A 26,091-nucleotide genomic window follows, 5' to 3' on the forward strand; every position below is an offset into this window, starting at 1 on the left:
GTGAGCAGCCTGTCGGGCGCTAGGATCCGCCACATAACACAAGCACTCAGGTCACTCCAAGGCAAGTACAAATATGACTCAGTCATTGTCCATGCTGGTGTGAATGACTTGAGATGTACCTCCCTGGACTACATGAAAAGAGACATAGAGGAGCTCTCTGAGCATGTAGCCCAGGCCGGTATGACCCTGACCTTGAGTAGCATCTTACCCACACCAAGAATGATGCCACAATATGAAGACAAGATGATCAATTTCAACAATTGGCTTATGTACTGGTGTCATTCAAAGGGGATCCAATGCCTGTCAGCTTGGGATGATATGCTCGACAAGCCACGATGCCTCGCTAGGGACGGCTTGCACCTTGTCACCCCTGGGCTTTCGGATATTGGCAAAGGCTCTTGCTACCCCCATAGTGCCTTTTTTAGTCAAGGCTCAAAAGACAAACCCGCCTCCATAGGTATCACAAGGGATAAGAAACTAAGAGTAATGCTACTCAACGCCAGAAGTCTAAACCTCAAGATGCACGCACTCTAAACTCTCCTTAGCATGGAGAACATCGATATCTGTGCAGTAACAGAAACCTGGTTCAGGGCTCCCGAGAGCACCCCAGCACTACCAGGTTATACCTCATACCATGCTTTTCGGCCCCAAAACTTGGACAGAACCACAAAAGGAGGGAGTATCGATATTCATCAAAGATACCCACACCTCCAGGTTGGTGGCAAAGCACGAAGCATCAGAGACTATCCATGTGCAACTAACAGTGGGTAAAACTGCCTTCCAGTTTATAGCCTGCTACAGACCACCCTCCCAAACCCAGGAACCCCACTCGGCCTTCCTGAGAACACTGGAAAATATGAAGGTCTCTCCAAACACCATTATATTGGGCGACTTCAACTACCCAAACATAGACTGGGAGCTTTACTCTAGCTCCAACACCTAGCCCAAAGGTTCCTAGAATTTATAAACTCAAATGCTAAGGAACAACTTGTTACCACTCCCACAAGAGGGAAAACATACTGGACCTGATCATCACCAACATGGGGACTCTATGCTCCAGACCAGAAGTGTATCCCTCACTGGTAAGATCAGACCATAAACTAATCTCACTGGATATTCACATCCTGACCCCACCCCCTGCCCAGAAAACCACAGTGAAAAACTTCTCTAAAGCAAATTTCACACTCCTCAAAACCGAGGTGGAATCCTTCAAAGCCCCCGGGCCTGTGGAAAATACGGCCCAGACCGCAGAATCCTTTATAAACACATTCTATGAACACCTTCAGGAATGCATGGATCATGCGATCCCAAATAAAACCAAGACCCAATCCTCCAAAGGCAGACGTCCTGTCTGGTGGACCCTAGCCATAAACAAACTATACATTAGAAGGAGGAAGCGACTAAATGATGGAGCAAAATCCCAAAAAGGGAAGGCATCACTGATCATTATTAGCAAAAAAACTACAGGCACTTATAAAATTGTCTAAGGCCAGCTTCGAGAGAAAAATTGCACAGGACACTAAGGATAATCACAAGGCTTTTTTTAGTTACGCTAGGAACCTGGGTGGCAATTCCCAGATATGCTCAGAATTAGTCCAAAATGACAAAAAATACACTGAACCCACAGAAATTGCCAACATCCTAGCTGACAGGTTCAGTGCAAACTTCTCCCCCCCTCCCCACCAAAAGGGCAAATATCTATCCCAGCAGAGTGCTGCCCCCCTGACATCTCAGATGCTCAGGTAAGAGCCGCCCTCTCCAAAGCAAAAAACACAGCATCAATGGGACCAGAAGGTGTCCCGGGCTGCGTCCTACATGAACTCCAAGAAGAGCTAAACCCAAACATAAAACTACTGTTCAATCTCAGCCTTACTACAGGATATATGCCCAAAGAGTGGCGTACAGCAACAGTGGTCCCTCTCCATAAAGGTGGTGCCCCAACGGATCCTGGAAACTATTGCCCCATAAGCCTGACTAGCTTGGTCTGCAAAGCTATGGAAAGGATCATCATGGACCTCATAAATAAAGATATTGGGGACCTACAGACACTGGATCCTACCCAGTTCGGCTTTGTTAAGGGCAGATCCTGCCTCTTAAACCTGGTTGATTTCTTTGAAACAGTCACCAAGGCCATTAACAAGGGGAAGGTGGTCCACACAGCCTACCTGGACCTCGCAAAAGCCTTCGATACAATACCCCACTCGGGCATTATATACAAACTCACCAGCTTAAATATAAACCCCAATGTCACTAGATGGATTGCAAACTGGCTCAAGGACAGATCCCACATGGTTAGAATTGCTGGAGCCATGTCAGACTCCAAACCAGTTACAAGCGGTGTCCCACAAGGCTCAGTCCTGGGACCTCTCTTGTTCGGTATATATTTCTCGGAGGTACAGGCCAACACTGAAGGACTGTGGCTGACCAAGTTCACAGATGACTGCAAACTGGGCGCCATAATCGACTCTCCAGCCGACACAAGCATCCTCCAAAAGGGCCTCATAGAAACAGACAACTGGTGCCAGAGCCATGGCCTCAAGCTAAATGCCAAAAAGTGTATAGTCATCCCCTTTGGCAAAAACAAAGTGCCCACAAATTACCACATAGGTGGTAATCCATTAAGTACAGAAGAAGTAATTAGGGACCTGGGGACCCAAGTTGATAGCAATCTCTCATTTGACAACCACGTGGCCAAAGTGGTTAGAAAAACATTTTATATAGCCCACCTAATCATGAAGGGATTCACATCTAGATCAGGGTAGGTCATTGTGCCTCTTTACTCATCCCTCATCAGGCCCATAATTGAGTACAATGCCCCTTTTGGGATGTACCTTACCAGACACCTGCAGCAATTGGAAAGACCCCAAAAGTACCTCACCAAGAGGATCAAAGGGCTCAAACAGATGCCATATGCTGCCCGGTTAAATAAACTCCAGCTCTACTCAGTGGCATACCGCCTGTTCAGAGGCGATCTGTGCCTGACGTATAAAGCCATGTCCAACCCGGAATTAATGGACATGCTGCACCTTAGAAAATCCAAATCCCATCGAGCTACGCGCTCGAGAGACTTGAACCTCAGCACTGAAATAAATAGGACATGCTGGAGGGACAGATTTATAACCCAAAGGCTCCCCTCACTCTGGAATAAAATCCCAGTCCAGGTAAGGCAGAGTCCCTCATTCACTCTCTTCAAGAGGAATCTTGATGAGTGGATGGGAGATCATAGGTTTACCCCGGGTATCACTTCTGTGTCACTGTTAGACAGAGGCACAGTATACTAACCTCGAAAAAGGGCATAGCAAAATAAATTTAAAATGGGTGGCGAAAGCCAAACACATTCTGGCTAGGCTTATAAATGCCCTAGGGCAGATAGCCTAGTATGAACCTATGAACATATGAACCGATTACAAACAAATTATGGAGAGGAAAGATAATCCTGAATTTGGGAAATGAGAGATGTTCTGAAATAGCCATTTTCTGTACAAATACACTAAAGATATTAGATGTAACTATAGCAAAAATGGGTAGATTAACCATTGTACATTTAAAATGGAAAGAACAAGTGCATAGAATTGTATCATTATATGTTTACACTAACTGTAAAGAAAGGGAAAACTTATTTTATCAGATTTTAGAGGATGTAGTGATAACTATGAATATTATAACTGAAGACTTTAATTGTGACTTAAGTGCAACAAGAAAGGAAATTGTATAAGAAAAACGTTACATGTTATAAGATGTGGTAAGTTAAAACTTTGGGACACAAATTCATGGACTTACAAAAGGGGTATGTGCAGAACTGAAATAGATTATTTTATAGCATCATATGGTTTAGGAGAATGGGAGGTAGTTGAAATAGGATTTTCTGATCATCTTGCAATATGGTTAGAGAGAAAGGAAAACAAAGAATACATATAAAATAGGCAAATGAATAAAAAGGATAAACGAGAAAGCATGGAATAAAGAAGGAAAGATTAGTAATACAGTTATGGAAAGATCATATTACTATGAGAACATTTTATAAAAACTGGTCTGAATGGTGGATGATATTCAAGGAAAAATAAATATTTTTTACAGTGGAAATATGATGTGTGAAAAGTAGAGAAAGTAAAATATAAAATAACATATAACAATGCATTGTAAGATTTAGAACACAATGATAAAAAGTACTTTGACACAGAAAAAGAATGATATGAAAGCAAAAAAATATATTTTTACAAGAAAAAAGAAGAATTATCAAGTTACTTAAGCAATTCAGTAAAGGAAGATGATAGTGTAAATGGGAAAATAAAAAATGTAAAAGGAGAAATAGAACTCAGGAAAACGTTATGAATAATGTAGTATAATATGTACAAGAAATGTTTAAAGAAAAAGGCAGTAGTAAAAAACATGGGAAGTAAAAAAGTTAACAGAAAAAAAGAATAGAGTTTGAAGAAGAGATTTCTTTAAATGAGCTTGATAAAGTATTAGAATAAGTAAATAGAGATCTGGCTGCAGAACCAGATGGAATAGGGTATGAAATGTATAAAAACTTAAGGGACTAGCAAAAAATATATATTTTTTTAAGATTTTGAATGAATGGTTAAATGAAGGTTTTAAGTAAAAATAATTATGTATTGGAATACTTAAATTCATATGGAAGGAGAAAGATATAAGTCAATTAAAAATTGGAGACTGATGGTACTGAACAAATGATTATAAGATCTTTATGAAAATAATACAAGAGAGATTTGAAACTAAAATAGAAAATATTATGGCAGTATTATATATAGTATAAAGGGGAAGGGTTGTCAAGAATTATTAATGATAGAGAAATTCATAGGTTCATACTAGGCTATCTGCCCAAGGGCATTTATAAGCCTAGCCCATAGTTATGTGGCTTTCGCCACCCCTTTAGTTTGAATAAAAACTATGCCTATCATTTTGCTGTGCCTCTGTCAAGCAGTGACACTGAAGTAATCCCTGGGGTATATCTGCGATCTTCCATCCATTGGTCAAGATTCCTCTTGAACAGGGCCAGCGAGGTGCTCTGCCTCACATGTACCGGGATTTTGTTCCACAGCACAGGGAGTCTCTGGGTGATGAATCTGTCCCTCCAGTACGTTCTATTTATAACCGTGTCAAGGTTTAAGTCTCCCGCCCTTGTGGTTCTGAGGGATCTAGATTTTTTGAGGTGAAGCATATTTATCAAATCTGGGTTTGACATGGCCTTATATGTCAGGCACAGGTCACCTCTGAGCAAGCGGTATGAGACTGAATAGAGCTGGAGTTCTTTCAGTCGGGCAGCATAAGACATATTTTTGAGACCCTTTATCCTTTTGGTGAGGAACTTTTGGGGCCTTTCAAGCTGCAGCAGGTGTCTGGTCAGATACATTCGAGCGGGGCATTGTACTCAATCATAGGTCTAATGAGTGATGAGTACAGGGGACGATGACCTCCCTTGATCTAGATGTGAATCCCTTCATGATCAGGTGGGCGATATAGAAGGTTTTCCTAACTACTTTAGCAACATGAGTGTCAAGCGAAGGCTACTGTCAACCTGGGTCCCCAGATCCCTGATGACTTTTTCTGTGCTCAGTGGATTGCCACCTATATGGTAGCTAGGGGTAACCTTGTTTTTCCCGAAGGGTATGACTATGCATTTTTTGGCGTTTAACTTCAGGCCATGGCTCTGGCACCAGTTATCCGTTTCTGTGAGGCCCTTCTGGAGGATATCTGTGTCAGATGTGTTTTCGACTATGGCGCCCAGTTTGCAGTCATCTGCAAACTTTGTCAGCCATAACCCTCCTGTGCTTGCTTGTACTTCAGAAAAGTAGATGCCGAACAAGAGTGGACCCAGGACTGAGCCCTGTGGGACACCACTTGTGACAGGCTTTGAGTCTGACATGGCTCCAGCAACTCTGACCCTGTGGGTTCGGTCACTTAGCCAGTTTGCAACCCATCTTGTGATGTATGGGTTTACATTCAAGCTGATGAGTTTTTCGATGATACCTGAGTGGGGTATTGTGTCATAGGCCTTTGCCAGGTCGAGGTAGGCTGTATGGACTGCCTTTCCCTCATCAATGGCCTTGGTGACTGTCTCGAAAAAGTCAATCAAGTTTAAGAGGCAGGATCTGCCTTTGACAAAGCCAAACTGGGTTGGATCCAAAGTCTGCAAGTTCCCTATGTCTTTATTTATGAGTTCCATTATGATCCTCTCCATGGCTTTGCAGATAAGGCTTGTCAAGCTAATGGGGCGGTAATTTCCAGGGTCTGTGGAGGCACCGCCCTTATGAAGTGGGACCACAGTCGCCGTGCGCCACTCCTTGAGTGCGTATCCTGAGGTGAGGCTAAGATTAAACAGCTGTCCTAACTGTGGGTTTAATTCCTCGTTGAGTTCGTGAAGCACACAGCCAGGGACACCATCCGGTCCCATGGATGCTGTGTTTTTTGCCTTAGTGAGGGCAGTTCTCACCTGGGCGTTGGAGATGTTTGGGGGCTACAATCCTCTGGAATAGATATCTCTCCTTTTGGGGAGAAGTTTGCACTGAACCTGTCAGCCAGTATGTTGGCAATGTGTGTAGGTTCAGTAATTTTCAAATAATTTTGAACTAATTCTGAGCATATCTGGGAGTTTCCTCCTAGGTTTCTAACATAGCTAAAGAAGGCCTTATGATTGTCTTTAGAGTCCTTGGTGATTTTTCTCTCAAAATTTGCCTTGGATGATTTTATGAGAGCTCTTAGTTTTTACTTATAATGATCAAAGGTGTCTTACCTTTCAAGGATTTTGCTCTATCTTGTAGTAGCTTCCTCCTTTTGTTGTAGAGCTTGTTTATGGCTGGGGTCCACCAGACTGGATGCTTGCCTTTGGTACAGAGAGTCTTAGTTTTGTTTGGGATTGCCTGATCCATGCAGTCCTGTAGGTGCTGGTAGAAGGCATTTGTAAGTGATTCAGCGGTTTGAGTAATGTTTACCACTGGCTCAGGGGCCTTAAAGGAGACCACACTAGTTTTTAGAAGTGTGAAATCGGCTTTTGAGAAGTTTTTCACTGTGGTCTTTTTTGTTTCAGGTGGGGGCGCGATGAGGACCTCCAGCGAGATTAGTTTATGATCTGATCTCACCAGTGAGGGGTATACTTCCGGTGTTGAACATTTTGATCCCATGTTCATGATGATGAGATCAAGTATGTTTTCTCCTCTTGTGGGGATGGTGACTAGTTGTTCCATGGCATTTGAGTTTATGAACTCCAGGAATCTTTGGGTTAGAGTGTTCGGGCTTGAGTAGTCTTCCCAGTCTATAGTAGGGTAGTTGAAGTCACCTAGTATGATGGTGTTTGGAGATACATTTATCCCCTCCAATGTTTTCAGGAAGGCCATGTGAGGTTCCTGAGTTTGAGAGGGTGGCCTGTAACATGCTACAAATTGCAGAGCAGTCTTGCCTATGGTTAATTGCACCTGGATGGTCTCCGATGCATCATGCATTGCCACCAACCTTGAGGTGTGGGTGTCCTTTATGAATATGGACACCCCCCTCCTTTCTTGGTGTTGTCCGGATTTTGGGGCTGGAACGCATGATATGAGGTGAAACCTGTTAGTGCTGGGGTGCTCTCAGGAGCCTTGAACCAGGTTTCTGTCACAGCACAGACATCAATGTTCTCCATATTGAGAAGGGCCTCGAGTGCGTGCATCTTGAGATTGAGACTTCTGGCATTGAGCAGCATTACCCTTAGTTTTTTTCCTTTTTGGTGTTCTAGGGTGGTAGGTTTAGAATTTGAGCCTTGCCTAAAAAAGGCACTATGGGGGTGGCAAGAGCCTTTGCCAATGATATTATGAATAGAAAAGAGAAAACAAAAATCAAGATAGGAGACCTTAATAAGGCATTTAACACAACTGGACATGAAATATTATGGGCAATAATGAAAGAATATAAGTGAGAAATTTAAGAAATTATGTATGTCAGCAGTTCTACTTCTATAGACTGAATTTACAGTTCACTGAAACTCAAAAGAACGCGTCCACACTGCTGAAACATTTCCACAAAACTACAAACTGCCGAACCTCGGAACACCGAACAAGGCAGTATGCTACCAGTTCTGGATCTTACATTTTCCACAATGTAATGTGATCTCCGAGTTGGTATATAAAATCTGGAGGGGGGGGGGAGCAGCCCCCAGTGCAAAAACATCAAGAATGGTAAGTGTTTAAGTGTATATGTTACAATCACATTTGCTTACTGTTTTTTCAGTGTTTTGAGTTTCAGTAAAGTGTTTTTTTGCATAAGTGATTTTTCGGCGGTTTGTGTCTGCTAAATCAGGTTTGGTGAACTGTAAATTCGGTCTACAAAAGTAGGCCTATGTCAGCATATAGTAATAATAAAGTAAAAATACTTGTAAATGGCTGACTAAACCAAAAGTACGTATGAAGAGTGGTGTAAGACAGTCTCTTTGCATTAGTTATGAATGTGATCGTGTATGAAATAAAATAACATGAAAGAGTTGGAGTATATAACACTTGAAGGGCTAAGAATTCCAGTTCTGTTAACATATACAAATGGCATTATAATAACTGCAAAAAAAACAAAATTTGGAAATAAAAGAAGTAATAACATGCACAAATGAGTGTCTAGAGATGAATAGGATGGCTTTAAATAAAGAAAAAATGTAGAGGTTTAGGGAAGTAGTAAAGACCATTAATAAATATTTTACAATGAATTAAATGCCTGTGTTAGGTATACAACTTGGGAATAAAGGTGAAAGTAGACTTCCATGGGACAAAAAATAGAAGAAATAAAACAAAGCTGTCTTTTTTGGGGAACATGTGCATTATCATTTAGAAAAAAAGGCTTATTTGATAAAGTCAGTACTGATGGAAAAAAAATAGCATATTTAGCAATTGTGTTTATGTTGCCAATAGTATTTGAAAGGGAATTATTGCAGATATTTTTTTTCATTTATATGTGGTTTTATTTATATGTGGTTCTAGATTAAACCCAGCGGGAAAATGCAGTTTTGCATGTAAATAAAGAAGAAGGAGGTTTGGGGTTAATTAACCCAGTGGTATATGCAGTTTCATTAAATTTGTACTGAGTGTTAAAGTGGATACATGAAAAAGATGAGAGATTTGTAGTAAAAATATACAAATATAAGTATGATAAATTTTGGGGTATGTTAAAAAAGTGTACAAATTAAAAGAAATAAAATATTACCAAGAACAAAATATTTTGTGGCAAATAAAAATTGATGATATAGAAAAAAGATAGAAAAGTATGGTATGAGAATGTAATGATAAAACATTACACTGTAAAACCATGGGAAAATCTAACAGGTGAAAAAAATTAAAGCTATAAAAATAAGAAGCAAATAGTGTAATAAGAAAATAGAATGTCAAGATTTTGTTTCTGGAGACTGGTAACAGATAAATTGCCAATAAAAGAAATACGCCGTATAAGAAGACAAGTGATAGAATATGTTTACATTGTCAAGAAGAAGTAAGTATGGAACATGTGATTTTTGAAATGTAAAAGAGTAAAAAAAACTTATGGGGAAACTATGTAAAGAATATTTTTGAGTATGATTAACTATGGATATTAGAACAGAAGTAAAGAATATGTTAAGAGGATAGATAAAACAGTATTTTATGCTATACGATCCTTATGAAAGAATACAATTGAATGAAAAAATAAATGAAATTATGTTTAACGGTAAAATTATTTCAGCAACAATATTAAATAAAATCAGATGGTAGTTATGGAAAAAGAAGTGGGGGACTAATAGGGATGAAAATTTAGTATGATTTTATAAACAGATTTGTACATCTATATATTTGTGCATCTGTAAATATTTGCAAATATTTTGTAAATAAGAGTTATTTTGTATATAAATAAAGGATCTCTACTCTTTTTGATAGGTGCTATGTGACCTTTTACATCCAAAAAGTAAACTGAGGACAGTCCAGTGCCAACCTACACAAAGTGTAGTAACCAGGAGCCAACTTAAAGGCATTTGTGAAGAACCAGGCAAACCAGAATCAGGCAGAATTGTCACTTTTATTCATAGACTTAAAAACACATAAACGCTTAACTCATTCAGCACATTTTCTTCCCAAGACTTCATCAGATGAGTGCTTAAACCTACTAACACTGTTTAAATACTTTTCCCATAATACTTCATCAAGTAACACAAATTCCATTAATTGTCATTGATTACTAAATTAAAACAAACTGAAATCATACAAACATATTATCTAAAAACACTAAAAATGCTCATTAGTGAATATAAAAAAACATAAACTGTTAAATGTGTAAAATCATTGCTAAAATCTTAGTGAAACATTCTGAAATGTTAAATGCACTTAAAAAAATGTAAGGAGAGAGATTAGCTTAATTCACCCACAAAAACCAACTCCAGGGTTCAACTCTTACAGGACGCCCAGCAAACAGCCAGTCCCAAAATGGCTCGCATAGGAGCTAGCCCTGCACCAATCCACAAACCATATCCACTGTCTAGTGTCCGAAACTCATAACAAAAGTTTTTACATTCATTTACACTATTAAAACACTCGAGTATATAAAAATTTATAAACTTTATAGGAGATGGTTCTTTATAATCTCGCTGCCCTCAACTTTAAAACTGGGGCTAGGGAAACATTTTTGTTCAAGCCAGGAGCTCTATTAGCTTCCAAAATGAGTTGCCAATATACTTCTTTGTATTCGATCTTTGTTTGCCATGGCCTACCTCTAGAGTCTATGAGTACTCCTTCTAGTATAAAAAATGTAAACATAGATAATATACAACTAGTGTATGTTTGTATACGGCATTTTTCTCATCCTTAGATCTAATAGCATAAGTATGCTCATATATTCTCCTTTTTAGCCTGCGCTCAGTCTTCCCCATATAAAATGCCTCACATTCATCACATAGGGCAATATACATTACTCCAGCACTGTTAAAATTACTATACTTCTTGCCCCTAATGTGAGTATCCCTACATTTAATATAAATAAACTCCTTATTTTTAATATAAGGACAACGGGCGCAGGCTCCACACTTACAGGTTCCTACCTTTTCTTCTGTTTTTCATACCTATTGTGGTATTTTTTTGTTCAAGAATGTATTTGATACTGTACCCTTTTCTAAATACAAATTTAAGAGGGATGGTCTTAAAAATACCTTCCAAGTCTGAAAGTTTAGCAAATCTACTCCATTCTGTGGTAATATTTCTATAATCTCAGAATTTCCATTGAAATTAGTAACAAATGCTCCCTTAAATTTATTCTCATTAATGTTGCTACCTTCCTTACCTTCACTATTGCTCCCATTACTCAAATGCACCGGTTTTCCTAAAAGAGGAGCAAACCTGTCTTTCCTACCATTTTTTACTTCTTTAATAACCTCTTCCAACATATCCAGTAGGTATTTTCTATTCAAGAACATCTATTTCGGGTTTTCACATTTTTTAATAAAATCTTGTTCATTTGAGGTCATTCTACAAACTTTCACATCCTGGCCTTTTACTATACTTCTTTTTTGCTTATATGGATGGACACTGGTAAAGTATAAATAAGAGATGGAGAATGTACTCTTCCTATATACTGTGGTTTTAAAAATTTTAGTTACATTATTTTTGTGTACACTGACATCCAAATAGTTCATACTGTCATATGCTATTTTATTGGTAAATCTTAAAAAGTTAGTAGTACTACTAATATATGCTATAAATTCCCTTAGCTTGTTTTCTGTGTCTATTCAGAAAATGCATATATTATCCGGGTACCTCCTATATAATTTCCAGCATTCAGCATATTTTGAGTTGTAAATAAATTTCTGTTCCCACATATTTAATATAATGTTAGCATATGTTGGGGCAGAAGAGGCCACTATAGCTACCGCACTTTCTTGTTTACAAAATTGTCCATTGAAGTAAATAAAATTATTTTTAACACTAATTTCATCAGGTCAAGACATACCCTGAATTCCGTGTCTGTGAGCCCTCATTTACTTAATAGGGCTTCTTCTAACCACTCCAGACCTCTGTCGTGAGGTATTACTGTAAAAAGATCTACTATATCAATAGTCACAAAAATATTTTTTTCAGTATATATGTCTGACTTATTGATTTTAAGAAAATCCCATGAATCCTTTAATATGCTTTTCTGTTCCTTCCAATTTTTCTTCAATTTAAAATCTAAGAACTTAGCTAGGGGGAAGATTTTAGACCCATTAGCAGCCACAATTGGCCTTAAAGGTGAATCATCGGTGTTCTTGTGGGTCTTAGGTACCTTTTACATCCATCTGAACTACCACCTCTTCAAGCAAATCATTGGTTTAATGTCTCATCTGAAGGATGACACACTCATGGGTGAAGCACCTCTTATACTGCACAGCAGCATCACCAATCCATACATGAGGTGTGAGAATAGAACTCACTGGTTTCTACACCAAAGGTGAGTGTGTTACCTGTTGTGCCACTGACAATCATGACACTTTCTATTTCTACACAAAAAGAAATTTTCACTTGGCAAACAGGCAAATACATGGAACCATTGAACATATGACAAATGACAAAAATTCTGTCAAGGATTATCATGGCACAGGCTAATGGGGACACTGCAGGCTCAACAATAGGGAATCATAAACACTCATCAATTAACAAAAAAATAGCCATTACTGTACACAGGCCTATAAATATCTATGCTGACACCTATCTGTACTTATTGAGGTAGTTCAGGCATTTGTGTTGATACATTTTTCTGTGTTTTATGTTTCTGGGGACATAATAAACAGTTTTAGTGTGTATTTTCATTTAGGTTATTCACAGCTGTAAACCACATATTGTCTAATACTACTGTTTCAGGCTCTACAACACCTAAGCTCTCTTCATGTGCTAGCTCTATTTGTTTTCTACTGTTCTTTAGATAGGATTAGCTTTCTCCCATCTAGCAAATAATTTCAACTGGTAAAATCTGTTATTTCTCATTCTGCACCTTTTACATCTTTGTAGTGTTTCAGAGTAACTGCCTTCTTTAGATTTCTCATGCCAGCTGTCTTTTTTCATGCATAAGTCACTAACTTACTGCAATATGTCATCTTTCTCTGCTTCTGACACTGTTTTTAGGTGTCGGCTGTTTTGGGGCTGCATATTCTGTAATTATGTTTATGCAATTAGCATGATAACATCCCTGACTCCCAGCCAGGGTGTGAGATTCAGACCCGATCTCTGTTTATATGGTCTTCCATGGAGTTTTCCTTTGGTACTATACACTACAGTATCTGGTTAATTAGCTACTCTTAAGCTGTAAAGTTGTACAGTGTTTTGCATGTTTTGTCAACAGATAGGATTCAGTATGGTTTCAGCTGTCTATACTGTATGCATTGTGTTTGGTTTGGTCTGGTTTGCATTTGTTGACATTGTTTTACAGTGGGGTGATGGGATTTAGTCATTTTCTCCACTGTAGTGTGATCTTGGAGTTATTATAGATAAAGTAGCAGAGGTGTAGGAATGCAAAACCACTGTTTTTCTTATTTTACATTTAGTTCTTTTGATAGATTTAATGGAGGCAGATTAATTTGATCAGGTGCTGTGGAATGTATTGTGCATCAATGTACAGCAATACAGATGACTATATGTGTATAAAATATGTGCATGTATCGTGCGTGTGTACACACACGTATAGATGTAGTTTATGATGTCAAATAGTCAGTTTGTCAACAGAGTGCACTCTTTGTCAAGTGCTGGGAATGGCAAAAGGGGGAAGATTGAGTGCTTGTCGTTATGGTAATTGAGGGTGCATGTGTGTGTATGTAGAGTAAGGATTAGGAAGGGGACAGATTTAATGCTGTGCCTGCATGTGATGTGGCTCTGAGTGTCATACATTGTAAAGTTATGGAAATGTTTTTTCCCTAAGATAAGGTGTAGGATTTTAGTTAGGGGTAGGGGCAGTGTTATGGCTAGCACACAAGTTAGACCAGAACCCACCTTTACCACATTACAAATGTATAGTAACCTTAACACAGTCCTTGCCTGTAGCCAAAACCATATACCTTACCTTATGAAAAACATTACTGCTATTCAGATAAAGTGTGTTTGATGTTAGTGGTAGAATTTTGATTAATCAGTCACAAAATATGAAACTGTTTTTTATTTTGTGATCAGTTGTAATTTGAATCATTTGATTTTTCCCATAAGTATGTTTTCAGCATGTTGGCATGAATCACTTATGTTTTGATGTTTGTGCATGTCGATATTGCAACATATATTTATACAGTGACATAGCAGTGACTGCTGACTCTAGACAGCACTGTGCCTTTATGGCAATGACAGGCAGCAAACAGGAATATGGTAGGCAGGGAATAGCAATCGCCTAAAGGAAAAGGAATTGCAGGCCCATTACCCTCCGAGGAATGAGATGTTCCAGACTCTGAGTAAATAGAGGAAGGCAGAAGGAGTTTTTCCACAGAGTGACAAGGAAAGTTGAATAGGGTACCTTAAGAATAAAGTCAGGAAGGCTACCCCTGAAGCTAAAAAGGATAAGAAATAGTCCCCTGTATATGGTTCACAGGTAATTATTAAGCATGCAATCCAGGAAACTATTAGTAACCTAGTCATAATTCCCAATTGCCACAAAGCATGGTCTGGTAAAGCAACTTGCACAAGGACATATACAGAGACAGATGAAGGCTGAAGGAATCAAACCCTGTACCACAGGACACAGTTCATACTCTTAGTATTCTGTACTGTCACACACACCAGAAGGAGTCTCCACAGATGACTAGGCAAGTAGAATGATGTCCCTCAAGGATAATGTCCAGAAGGCTATACCTGAATCCAAAAAGGATAAGAAATGGCACAGTATGTTAAACCTTGCAGAACTGATTTTACAGACTTGCTGGAATGGTAACAAGACTGGAAGGTTGGTAATTGATGCTTTATGTGGATTATGGGAAGACTATGTTAAGGTTAGTAAGTGATGCTTTGTCTGGATTATAAGAAGACTATGTTAAGGTTGGTAAGTGATGTTTTGTTTGGATTATGGGAAGACTATGTTAAGGTTGGTAAATGATGCTTTGTTTGGATTATAGGAAGACTGCTAAGGTTGGTAAGTGATGCTTCGTTTGGATTATAGGAAGACTATGTTGAGGTTGGTAAGTGATGCTTTGTTTGGATTATGGGAAGACTATGGTCAAGATTGCCAAGTGATGCTTTGTTTGGCTTATGGGAAGGCAATGGTTAAGGTTGGTAAGTGATGCTTTGTTTGGATTACGGGAAGACTATGTTAAAGTTGGTAAGTGATGCTTTGTTTGGATTATGGGAAGAGTATGGTCAAGATTGCTAAGTGATGCTTTGTTTGGCTTATGGGAAGGCAATGGTTAAGGTTGGTAAGTGATGCTTTGTTTGGATTATGGGAAGGCTATGATTAAGCACTTACTAGATGCTATCATTCTTCTCAATTTGTTTACAAGTTGAACTTTTCATTTTATCTGTAAATAAGGATTCTGAAACTGAAGAAATACCGAGGACTGTTTCTGCTGAAATACTCCTGCATATTACACTAGTGACTGAAGTGGGCAGAAAACACTTTCTTCGCCGAACTGTTAACTATAGACCTCTTAGCAGTGCTCTTTCCAATCTGCCCCCCCTTGCCTAGAATGAAATGCAGTCTTCCTAAATTAGCTATTATTGCTCATGTAACGTGGCTCCTCTCATCTCATGTGAGAAACTGTAAGATGCTTCTTGTTTGTTGAGTTAACAAAAGTGGGGAGTCTTCAAGATTCTGTGTCCATATAGAGATACACATTGATCAAAAGAATCCATGTGGCAGCAAAAAAAGGTTAGTATGAGGAAATGGCAAAACCCTCATGTTCATGCAGGATTGTGTTATTGAAAAAAAATACTTCTGACAACAAAAATGTGTTCTCTTATAGATGTTATCTGTTGGTGAAGGCAAGACTTCTATATATTAATCTGTAGCAGATAAATCCCATGCAAAATGCAGAAACTACTTGAGGCTTTTATGAATCTAAGAAAGTCCTTCATGAAAGGAGGACTACTACTGATCAACACCTACTTAGCCTCCTGAAGAGATGCACATTAATCAACACCTGCCTAGCCTCCTAAGGAGATGCATAACCACTAACCAACACCTGCTTAGTCTCCTGAAGAGATGCATAACTACTACTAAACATCTTTTTATCCTCCTATAGAGATGAATAAGCATTAAGCAATGCCTTTTTAGCCTCCCAAAGAGATGTATAACCACTAATCAACACCTGCCTAACCTCCTGAAGAAATATACAACTACTAATCAACACCATCTTAGCCTCTTGAAGAGATGTGCAACCACTAATCAACACCAGCTTAGCCTCCTGAAGAGATTTATATAGCAATAACCCATGGCTGGGTGTGGGTTAATCCAGCATTACCGACCCCAGCAGTGGGTTATTGCAATGACATTATTTAAGAAAAAAGTTAGTTGCTTTTCTTAAACAATGTCCTTGTATAAGGCCGCTGTGCAGCTCTTCTGCGTTTTGCCCCAGTATCCTAGGGCTTTCCTGATGTATTGTGCACGTGTATGAGACTTGCTGCATGTTCCCACGCATACACAGTACAGCATGCTTTGGCAAGAAAGTAATGGAGAAAGGAAGATCTCCGTTGCTTCTTTAAAATTTTTTTTTTTTTGTTAAGAAAAAAAAAAGTTTACAATCCAGATAGTTTAGCGGTATGAGACAGACGGCAGAAATACAACGAAAATCAGGCACGTTATGCAAAACTAAAGAAACGTAGTTGATTTTCCTTGTATCTCTATCCTGTCTCTCTTGTACCTGTAAACTGCCTGGATTGCGAATTTCGTACATTTCTTCCTCTTTTTTATATGGATGCTGCCTGACAGGAAGTCGTGCATTCTGAATAAAAAAAAAAATGTTAGAAATATTCTGCTTCCTGATCAACTGCTTGGGTACAGACATGCCTGTGTACATGTAGATGAACTGTTGCCAAGTTTAGAATTAACATACAAAATATATGAGGACAAAGCTTCTGTTTCTAATGTGTTTTTTTTTCTGTCATCTTAGCTCAAGAAAACTGAAAATTGTAGCATATATTAATAGAAAAAAGTCCAGGCAATTGGACTTTTTTCGTTGGTATATGTTTGATTTACAACAGGCATGCTGGTTGGGCTGACCAAGCAGCATGCTCACTTTTGAATATTGATGGTCGGTCATTGTATAATAACCACTAATCAACACCTGCTTAACTTCCTGACGAGATGTCCCCCTCTATGCCCTAGGAAACCCATACTACCTATCTCAATGTACTACAGTCTCTCACCTTCAACCCGATATGATCTTCATGGGATCTCAACTACCCCTCTATACTCCGAGAATCCTACACCACTTCTAATACACAAGCCCAGCAATTCCTAAACTTTGTTAACACCAGGCTGCACCAGGGAGAATGCAGTGCCTTGTGTGTTCCTGAGTATGGGCAACCCTCCTCTTTCTCACCCAGGAGAGCAAGGGGGTCATGCCTTTTCATTCCACTCCTCTCCCTGCCTGGCACCCCCCAATGCCAGGGCCATGAATCAAACCCAGTTTTCTGGGTCTCAGTTTGGACTCCATCCTTCTGCACCATAGAACTAGGCTGACTGCTATTGTTTATGTTGAACAGAGCTTGTCTCCATGGGTCTCTGCTGAAAAAGAGTCTGTCAAGCCAAATAAACTATCCCAGTTACAAATACAAATAAATAACTAGACAGATACATTACATATCCTGCCACACCAAATAGTGCTTTTAAGTTCTCTTCAATTATTATGTTAAAGGACAGTGTCACAGCTGTTGAACCTAGTTACCGCATTTCTTCCACTGTAGCCATTTGTTGTGTACGGTTTTATTTTATTATTATTTTATGCATTTGTTAACTGGGTAAGCCCACTGGACACATGTATCCTTTTTCAAGGGTGACCTATGAGCACTACCTGATCATTTTTTCCATGCTTTGGAACAAGATCCCAGTTCATGTTAGGCAGAGCCCCTCACTGACTCTCTTCATAAGTTTACCCCAGGGGTCACATCTGTGTCACTGCTAGACAGGGGCACAGTAAACTAATTCTATTATATAAGGGGACCTTCATTGTGTCACTACTAGACAGAGGCACAGTATTCTAAATTTATTCTGTGCATTTTTGTACCATTTCATGGGGTGGCGAAAGCCACATCACTATGGCTAAACTTACAAATGCCCCAGGGCAGATAGCCTAGTACTAAACTATGAAACTAAGTGACTTGCTCAGAGTCACACATTAGGCATACAAAGGTGGAAGGAATCAAATCATGTACCCTTTACAACAGAAAGCAGCTCATTAACAGCTCATAGCTCTAAACCTCTGCACAAACTGCCAGACATCATCAAATAATGGCAGGCCAGGTGGATCTAAAGAAAATTTCTTTCACTTGTTTTCCACTTTACTGTTACTGGTTGCCTTTCTGTCTACTCAGCTAGCACATGTACTCCTTATTTGCTCTTAGTCCCTTTGCTTATATCTTAATTCTAAGTGACATTACTTATATACAGCATTTCTTGCCAGTGGACCACTTCCAGTGCTGCACTTACCTGAAAAACACAAGCATTTAACTTTAAAAATGATAAAGCAGATTTTCTTCATATTAGCTAATTTTTTAAATAATTAGATCACCGTTTCTCAACATCACTTTAGGTGGTGTCACATATAGGGCAACAATCACTGTACCACAAAGAGCCCTTAAGCATAAATATCAAAAGAATACTAAGTGTAAACTATAGGGATTTTGTTTGAAAATACTAAATTAAGCATACAGTAAAGTTAGACAGTGAGAGAAATGGATAATTGATACTCTTTGTTGTATAAAAACAATTTGTGTAACAATATATGTATATTGCTATTGCTCACAGCTAGTTATAGGCTAATTGTATATAGCTTAAGTTTACAAATAATCTCGTGCTGTGTCATGTAAGTAAAAGTGTGTTTTACCTGTTAGAGCTTCTTTAACTGGGTATAGGTGTTTGCATTTCTTTGTACGATTCTACTGCCTCTAAACATTCTAAGTTGATGTTATTTGATACTGGGGGTTATTAAATAATGTAACCAATATAAGCGTGACTCACTGTATTACATTCCTGTATTAATGTAATTCATGTCAGGTGCATTATCCATATTTGATTGTTACCTTACACTTTGCCAAAAGGAAAGTAAGAATAAATAGATTAAGGGTTTTTCCAAGCATAATATTCTTGAGCCTACAGCTATCAAGAAATAAATCTGCTGCTTAATTTACAAATACAGCCACCCAGGTGATGTGTGCCTGGCTGCATTACCTGAGTAAAGTCCAAATGTTTGCTTCAAAAGTAATTCAAAATACTAAGAATAGCAAATGGAAACACGAATAAGCCAGTGCACTTAATTTAGACATGCTGAACTTCTCTATTGGTAGAAACCAAACCTAACCAATGAAAGGCTTGCACCCTGCAAAAAGGACCAGTCAGCGCACAGCACATCAGTTCAGTGGCCAGACATGGAAGCCAGGCGTCAGTAGTGAGTCATTGTGAAGCAAGCAGCTGTGTATAGGTCGTCGCCAGCAACATCTATGAGAATCTTGTTTTTTTTCTTTAAGTTGAAAACAGTAGAAAAACACATTGTAGGACTTTTAAGAGCCAAAATGCTTTCCAAGCACAACGTAACCTGTTAAACCTGTGGATTCCCGTAGGTCCAAGAGCTAAGAATTGCTGGGTTCTTATTAAAACACTTCTTAGAAGCGTTGATTTTGCCTTAGGTGGAAGCAGTTCATTGCACGGTCTTTTTGTTAGTAGAACCACTCAACAGCACTTTTTTTTTATTTTACGTTACCCACTTCCTGTGTGTGGGATTAGCCATCTAGTTAGAACTGGCTCCTTAATGAAACGTATTTTATCCAACTTTGAATCCCGTTGCTTGAAATTGCTGTGATCTCCCTTGCATATGTCCTCATCACCTGCTGCTTCCTGCTAGATTAACTCATTTTTCTGCTCAGTAATTAAAACTATTCGATTCTTTTGTATCTCACTCCCATAAGATTTAGAGTGTATTTAAGTGGATGGTCTAAACTACTTAAGAATAATGTGTAGGGGGAATATCCTGCAGCAAGCCTTACTAAACATATCTACGTACCATTACATATCACCCCACTTTGGATTCTGTTTATTAAGTAATAGTGCACAGAGTAAAATGATGAGCGAGGAAGGAAGCGATCATGCGACACGTCTTCAGGAAGCAGATTTGCGCCGGGGCACAGTGCAGCACTGCTTGCATGCTCCTTCTGGGGTAGAGTGCTATAACGTTGTACGGCTCATTTTCTTTTTTTGCTTGGTGAAAGGGCATGTTGTGCTTTTACATACAGCGTAAGTCCTATATCCATGTCAAAAGTGGCACGATCTTGGATATACCGTAAACAAGGAGTTAGTGGGGGGCACACCTTCATATGTAATACGGGATAGTTAGAGATTTTAAATCTCAACTTTCCAGATTTTCGCAGAACGCCCATATTTTTTTGCCTCATATTTTTGGTCTGTTGTTCATAAAATTTGTGTTTTTTTTCTGGCAAATCGTTGAATACTGAAGTCAGTAAATGATAATAATGACAGATATTTGAGTTTCACAATTCATAGCCGTCAGAAAATATATTACTACAAAACATGTTATTTTAGCTACTATCCAAGTTTACAGGAGCAATGTTAACAATCTGTCCCTATTTTGGGCCTTTGCCGCCTCCCCTATTTTTTGCTCTGAGAGGTATGCACACATATAAAAACTCAAAATAAACGTTCCTTGTAACGAAACACAATTGGTATGTGGTTTTACTATTGACAGCCGCGGACGACCCATTCCGACTTCCTTTCCGCTGTATTAGAAATAGCCACAATAATTCTGAACTTAACACCATAAATTTAGCTCGAACGTAATACCAACACGTTTCTAAATATGATACTGTCCTAAAATAAAACATATTCCCAATTTGGGTCATTTGATTTGGCCATTTTTATTTTTGGATTTAGCATGAATTTTGATATTTTTTTTTGTTTGTTTTAACATACGAAACTATCTCACATCTATAGCTAAAAGCTGACTGCAAAACTAACGGTTGTCACCGCCCCACAAAAAAAAAAAAAAGTTTTCAAGTCTACCTTTCTATACTGGAACATCAAAAAAGTACGCGGATCCATGCATGGTGAAAAACCCCAATCAGGTGCCCTTGATGGATACTTAAATCTTTACCATCGGTTGCTCGGAGAGCATTACGTCATGCCTGGTCTTTACAGGTTGATGATGCTGTGTTTGGGGCGGGCGCGTGCTGGATACATTTGCACATTTTCTTGCCTGTCAGTAACACTTGTACTGATAAGAGTTAACGATAGCGAGTAGTTGTAAGAACTACGGATTAGTGTTTCTTGTTTCGTTTCCGGTTGATGGACTTAATGTTCTGATTCCTGGAGATGGTGTCAGTAGGCTCAAAAGCTCTAATTTTTAGTATATTGTTTTTGTTGTTGGTTGCCTTGGGTTTTTCAGCGCCCTTCAATGAATGCAGCGGCCAGGTCAAGCCCTGTGGTACTGACAGCCGGCCGCCTGTTGTGTTGGGTAAGTGGCTGTCCTGGCCGAGGTTACACTGATATTTGTAGTATAGTTTAACGTATTAATGGTAAGACAGTGACTGTCAGGGTACATGAATTGCCTGATTGGTTGTGGGGTGTAGCAGCTAAACTTTTGTGTTTAGGGCATTTAAGACTTGTGACTTTTTTGGCACTTTAATACCGCTTGTAATACTGATTTGTTAGTGAAGTGAGTTGTAATATCAAGGTGATGATTCTGAAACTGGAAAAAAAGTACTGAAAATAAAGTCTTTAGCGTCGCTATTTTTGTTGCCGGCTTGCTGGAAGGGATGGACTTGGTTGAGGAAATCGGCGTTACTTGCTCCTATGAAGAAAACAAAAATGTGTGTGGTGTGGGTGTAGCTGCCGTGTATGCGCGTTTTACTACGGGAGCCAACGTTTGCTCGAACGTTAAGTATAAGGTAAACAGATAAGCTGTCTGTAGCGGTTACATAATATCGAGAAATAAGCTGTAGTATTCAGCGCGCATGTGAAACGGAGCGTTCACAGTTATTGAACTGTTAAAACTGTACCTCACGGCTCCTAGATAAATCAGCCAGCGTGGGAAATATGGTGTTAGAACCTGGGGTTCGATGTGTTGCGGTAGAAGCCTGGTGAAATGCAGTCAGGATTGTCTGCCCATGTATTATAAACAACAATATGTTGCAGGTAACTGAATTATCTGCCTTAAAAAGCTTAAGCTATATTCGTGTGCTTGAAGAGTGCATAAGTCCAAATTAAGTTGTTATATTTACCTTTAGTTATTTGAAGTGTGTTAACCGAGTGGTCTTTCTGAATCTGTTCCGATTTGGGGGTGCTAAGTCCCCATAGGTTCCTACAAGGCCATCACATTATGATGAAAGATTGCGTGTAGGGTGTTATCACAGCAACAAGTAGACATGAGAAACTAGAACCCTTATTGTTTTACAATCCTCCACTACCCAGCATTGTCATATTTTGCAGGATAGACAATACCCACAACCAGTACAAAGGATTTGACTTCACCCTATTGCCAAAATAAAAGTACAGTTTAAAAGTTGATTTTTCTCTTAAGTAAGGTGTTTTATGCAGTTATTAATATAGCAAAGTTAAGTATATTAAGTTCTTAAGTTTCTGGACACTTTCAGTTTTTCATTTTTGTTTCTTCCATCACACAAGTGCCCACATGGGTACTATTCTTTGTAAAGTGTGTGGTGGTACTCTTCCAACATACAGCTTATTCAGAAAACAAAGTGTTTGCTGTACTGGCTAGCAGACCACTCTTGTGGTGAGTTTTTTTTTTTTTTACTTTAGGACAGGGCATTGCATTACACACAGGTGTGAGTGGTGCCTTTTTCCTTGACATCCCAATGGACCTGTCAGTTAAATGTTTGGCAGTTTTTTAATGTTTAAATTTAACTTTTTTATACTTTTTAATGTTGTAAAAGTTAAAAAAAAATTTAAAATGTTAATGTTGGGCACCTGTTAGTGAAAGACTGTTGCACGCATCCAGTAAGAGGGCTGCACCCTCTTGCAAGGCACAGTTTTAATGCTTTGCAATCCTTTTTTGGGTGTGGAAACCTCTGGATATTGCACTTTTTTTCTATTTGCTCCTCATCTTCAAAACAGCCTGACTCATTCAAACATTTATTTCTTGAAAAATAAGACATACAATATAATAATGCCAGCCCACATCACACCAGTGGTGATGCCATCTGCTGGATATCCTTGGGTGTCCTAATGTAAAGAATTGCCACAAACTTATTCTGATCTATTCGGCTATTCCCAACTTTTATCTAGTATTGTTCCCAACATCCTTTCTCCCTCTTGTACTGCTTTGCACTGTGTCCAGTCCGACTGAGACCTCTCCCCTCAACTGCCTTTAAGCAAATCTATTGGCAAAACACCCTCCTGTGTTCTTCCCATAAAACCCTTCATTTTCAGTTCATCGTACAAACAGGTTAACATTTATTATCTTTTAGTTTTTTGTCATCTTATTGTACTGTTCAAACCTCTCTAAGGGCGGCCATGGTGGTGCAGTGGTTAGCATTGCCGCCTCACAGCAAGAGGTTCTCCGGTTCGATCCCCGGCTGGGGTGCCTTCTGTGCGGAGTCAGCATGTCCTCCCTGTGGTCGCGTGGGTTTCCTCCGGGTGCTCCGGTTTCCTCCCACATCCCAAAGACATGCTGCAGGTGGATTGGACACTCTAAATTGGTCCTAGGTGTGAGTGTGCCTTCTGTGGAAGGTTGGGCGCCGGGCTGGCAACTCGACACCGTAAAACTCCACTGCCATTCAATGTGCGGACAAGGTGTTCCGCTGTGGCGACCCCTGACCGGGAAAAAGCCGAAAGAAGAAGAAGAATTGTACTGTTTAAACCTCTCTGTTCTGTCTCTCTGCATTCATACACAATAAACTGCTTTCTAAACCTCACTTTCCTTGCTTTCTTTAATTGTCTCACCTCTGAAATAATTTCCCCACTGTATATAGCTAAACCCCACCCGTATCTTCACACCCGCACTGCTTTTCTGTTCTATTACTCCATTCATACCATTGTTTTCTAAACAATCATCTCACCTATTTAGTCTCCTTTCCCACTTGATCATGCTTTCTGCTCTAGTACTATTAACACAACTAACTTCTTTTCATCTCTGCTCCACAAAAAACACTACCACCTCCATGCACCTTTTCACAGGCACAAAACAAGGTGCGCTCAAACTTCACTATATCTCCAGATTTCTTTCCCATAACTTCCATTCAGTGCTCCATATACAGCTGTCCAGCACCAACTCCTAAAAGTTGGACTTAGGATAAAGTCCAAATGTGAATGCCCCCTCTCCATCCTACACTCAGTCCCTTACTAGCAAACTGTGGAGATGTCCACCCAAACCCTGGGCTACCTGACAACATACCAACCTCCTTGATTTCTAGCTCACATTCTTGCTCCATTCTACCCACTAAATCAACCAATGTACATCTCTGTAATTAGCGATTTTAAAGTTATTAGAAATAAACTTTTATGCGTGGATGGCACACCATTCACCAGATGTCATTGTAGCTACCGAAACTTGGCTAAGTAAGATATACATGACGAGAAAGTTCTACTTCCGGGATACAATATTCTAAGACTAGAAAGAACCGATAAAACACAAGTGGTGGTGTGATATAATTTATAATAATTCTCTTAACTCTTCCTAAAACCACCATTATTTCTGAAGATGTCCTAAATAATTGGAACTATCTATGCATAACAGGAATTTTCATTCTTCCAGGCAACAGTACTAGTACAGTAGTAGAACTTTTATCCTGGAATTCCTTCAAGTATTCCACATGAAATTACCATAATATGCTATCTAAATATTAGTTGGCAGACCATAAGAACTGACCTATTTTAATGGGCTAACCCAGATTTTTACATCCCCAACTAGGTACAGTAAGTATTCTGACAGAAAATTCTCCTCAGATGGGATCCTCACTGGCTCCCCTAATAAATTACTTTCTGTTGGGCTCTCCTGGACATCTAAGTGACTACTACTGTACCTTGCTTTAAGGAATCGCCACATTGTCCATAAACTTTCCCCCTACAACCACATTGACTATCTGTTCTGCTCTCTTTCCAGAAAGATGCCTTTGTTTGGAACTTAAAATTAATAAACTGGAACTAACTACTAATACTTTAACTAGACAATGCACTCTCTCACCATTCAACACCACTTTTCTCAATATTTTAAATGTGCATGTTAGTGTTAAAACTAAAAGAAGTGGAGCAAATCCAGCACCCTGGCTGTCTAAACAATGCCAAACAATTTATAAACCAGATAGATGAGACATGGGGAAATCTGCAGGAAAAAGATAAGACAATTTACAGAAGAAATAGCACCAGGCAAAGGATTGCATTTGACAGACACTCGTCATACTAATCTCTGGACTCTTATCAAAATGACCCAAAACTCTTCTGGCTGTCCCACAAGTTATTAAATCTTGGTTAAGTCGCACAACCCAGACTGTCTGTCAGACAGCTTGGCCTCCCATTTTAGTACACACTTCAACTCAGTAACTTCTCTAAATAAACTAAACTACCCAACAACCTTCCTCTAACCCCGCACTCCACCATAAAACTTTCCACCAGGACCCATCTCCACCAGATGTTTTGGCCTGTCCAGTTTCTATATTAACTTGTTTGTTAAAGGACATTATGTTCTCACACTGTGGGAAAAATGTTACATTTTTTCCCTTGCTCAGTGTCAGTGTTTCTACAGATCTTACCAACTATAGACCACTAGCTATCTTCACTCTCTGAAGTCATTTAGAAATGTGTATACAACTGCTGTCCTTGGTTTCTGACAATGAGTAGAAAGGTCGCACAAACCACAGTGGAAAAACTTTTCTAAAGCAAACTTCACCTTACTTAAGGCAGAGGTGGTAAGTGTCACAGCCCCCACGCTAAAGGATAACACTGCCCAAGATGCAGAATCCTTTACAATTGCAC

Source organism: Protopterus annectens, chromosome 12.part0 (assembly GCF_019279795.1).
Source record: "Protopterus annectens isolate FY-2018-M chromosome 12.part0, PAN1.0, whole genome shotgun sequence".
Classification (NCBI taxonomy): Eukaryota; Metazoa; Chordata; order Ceratodontiformes; family Protopteridae; genus Protopterus; species Protopterus annectens.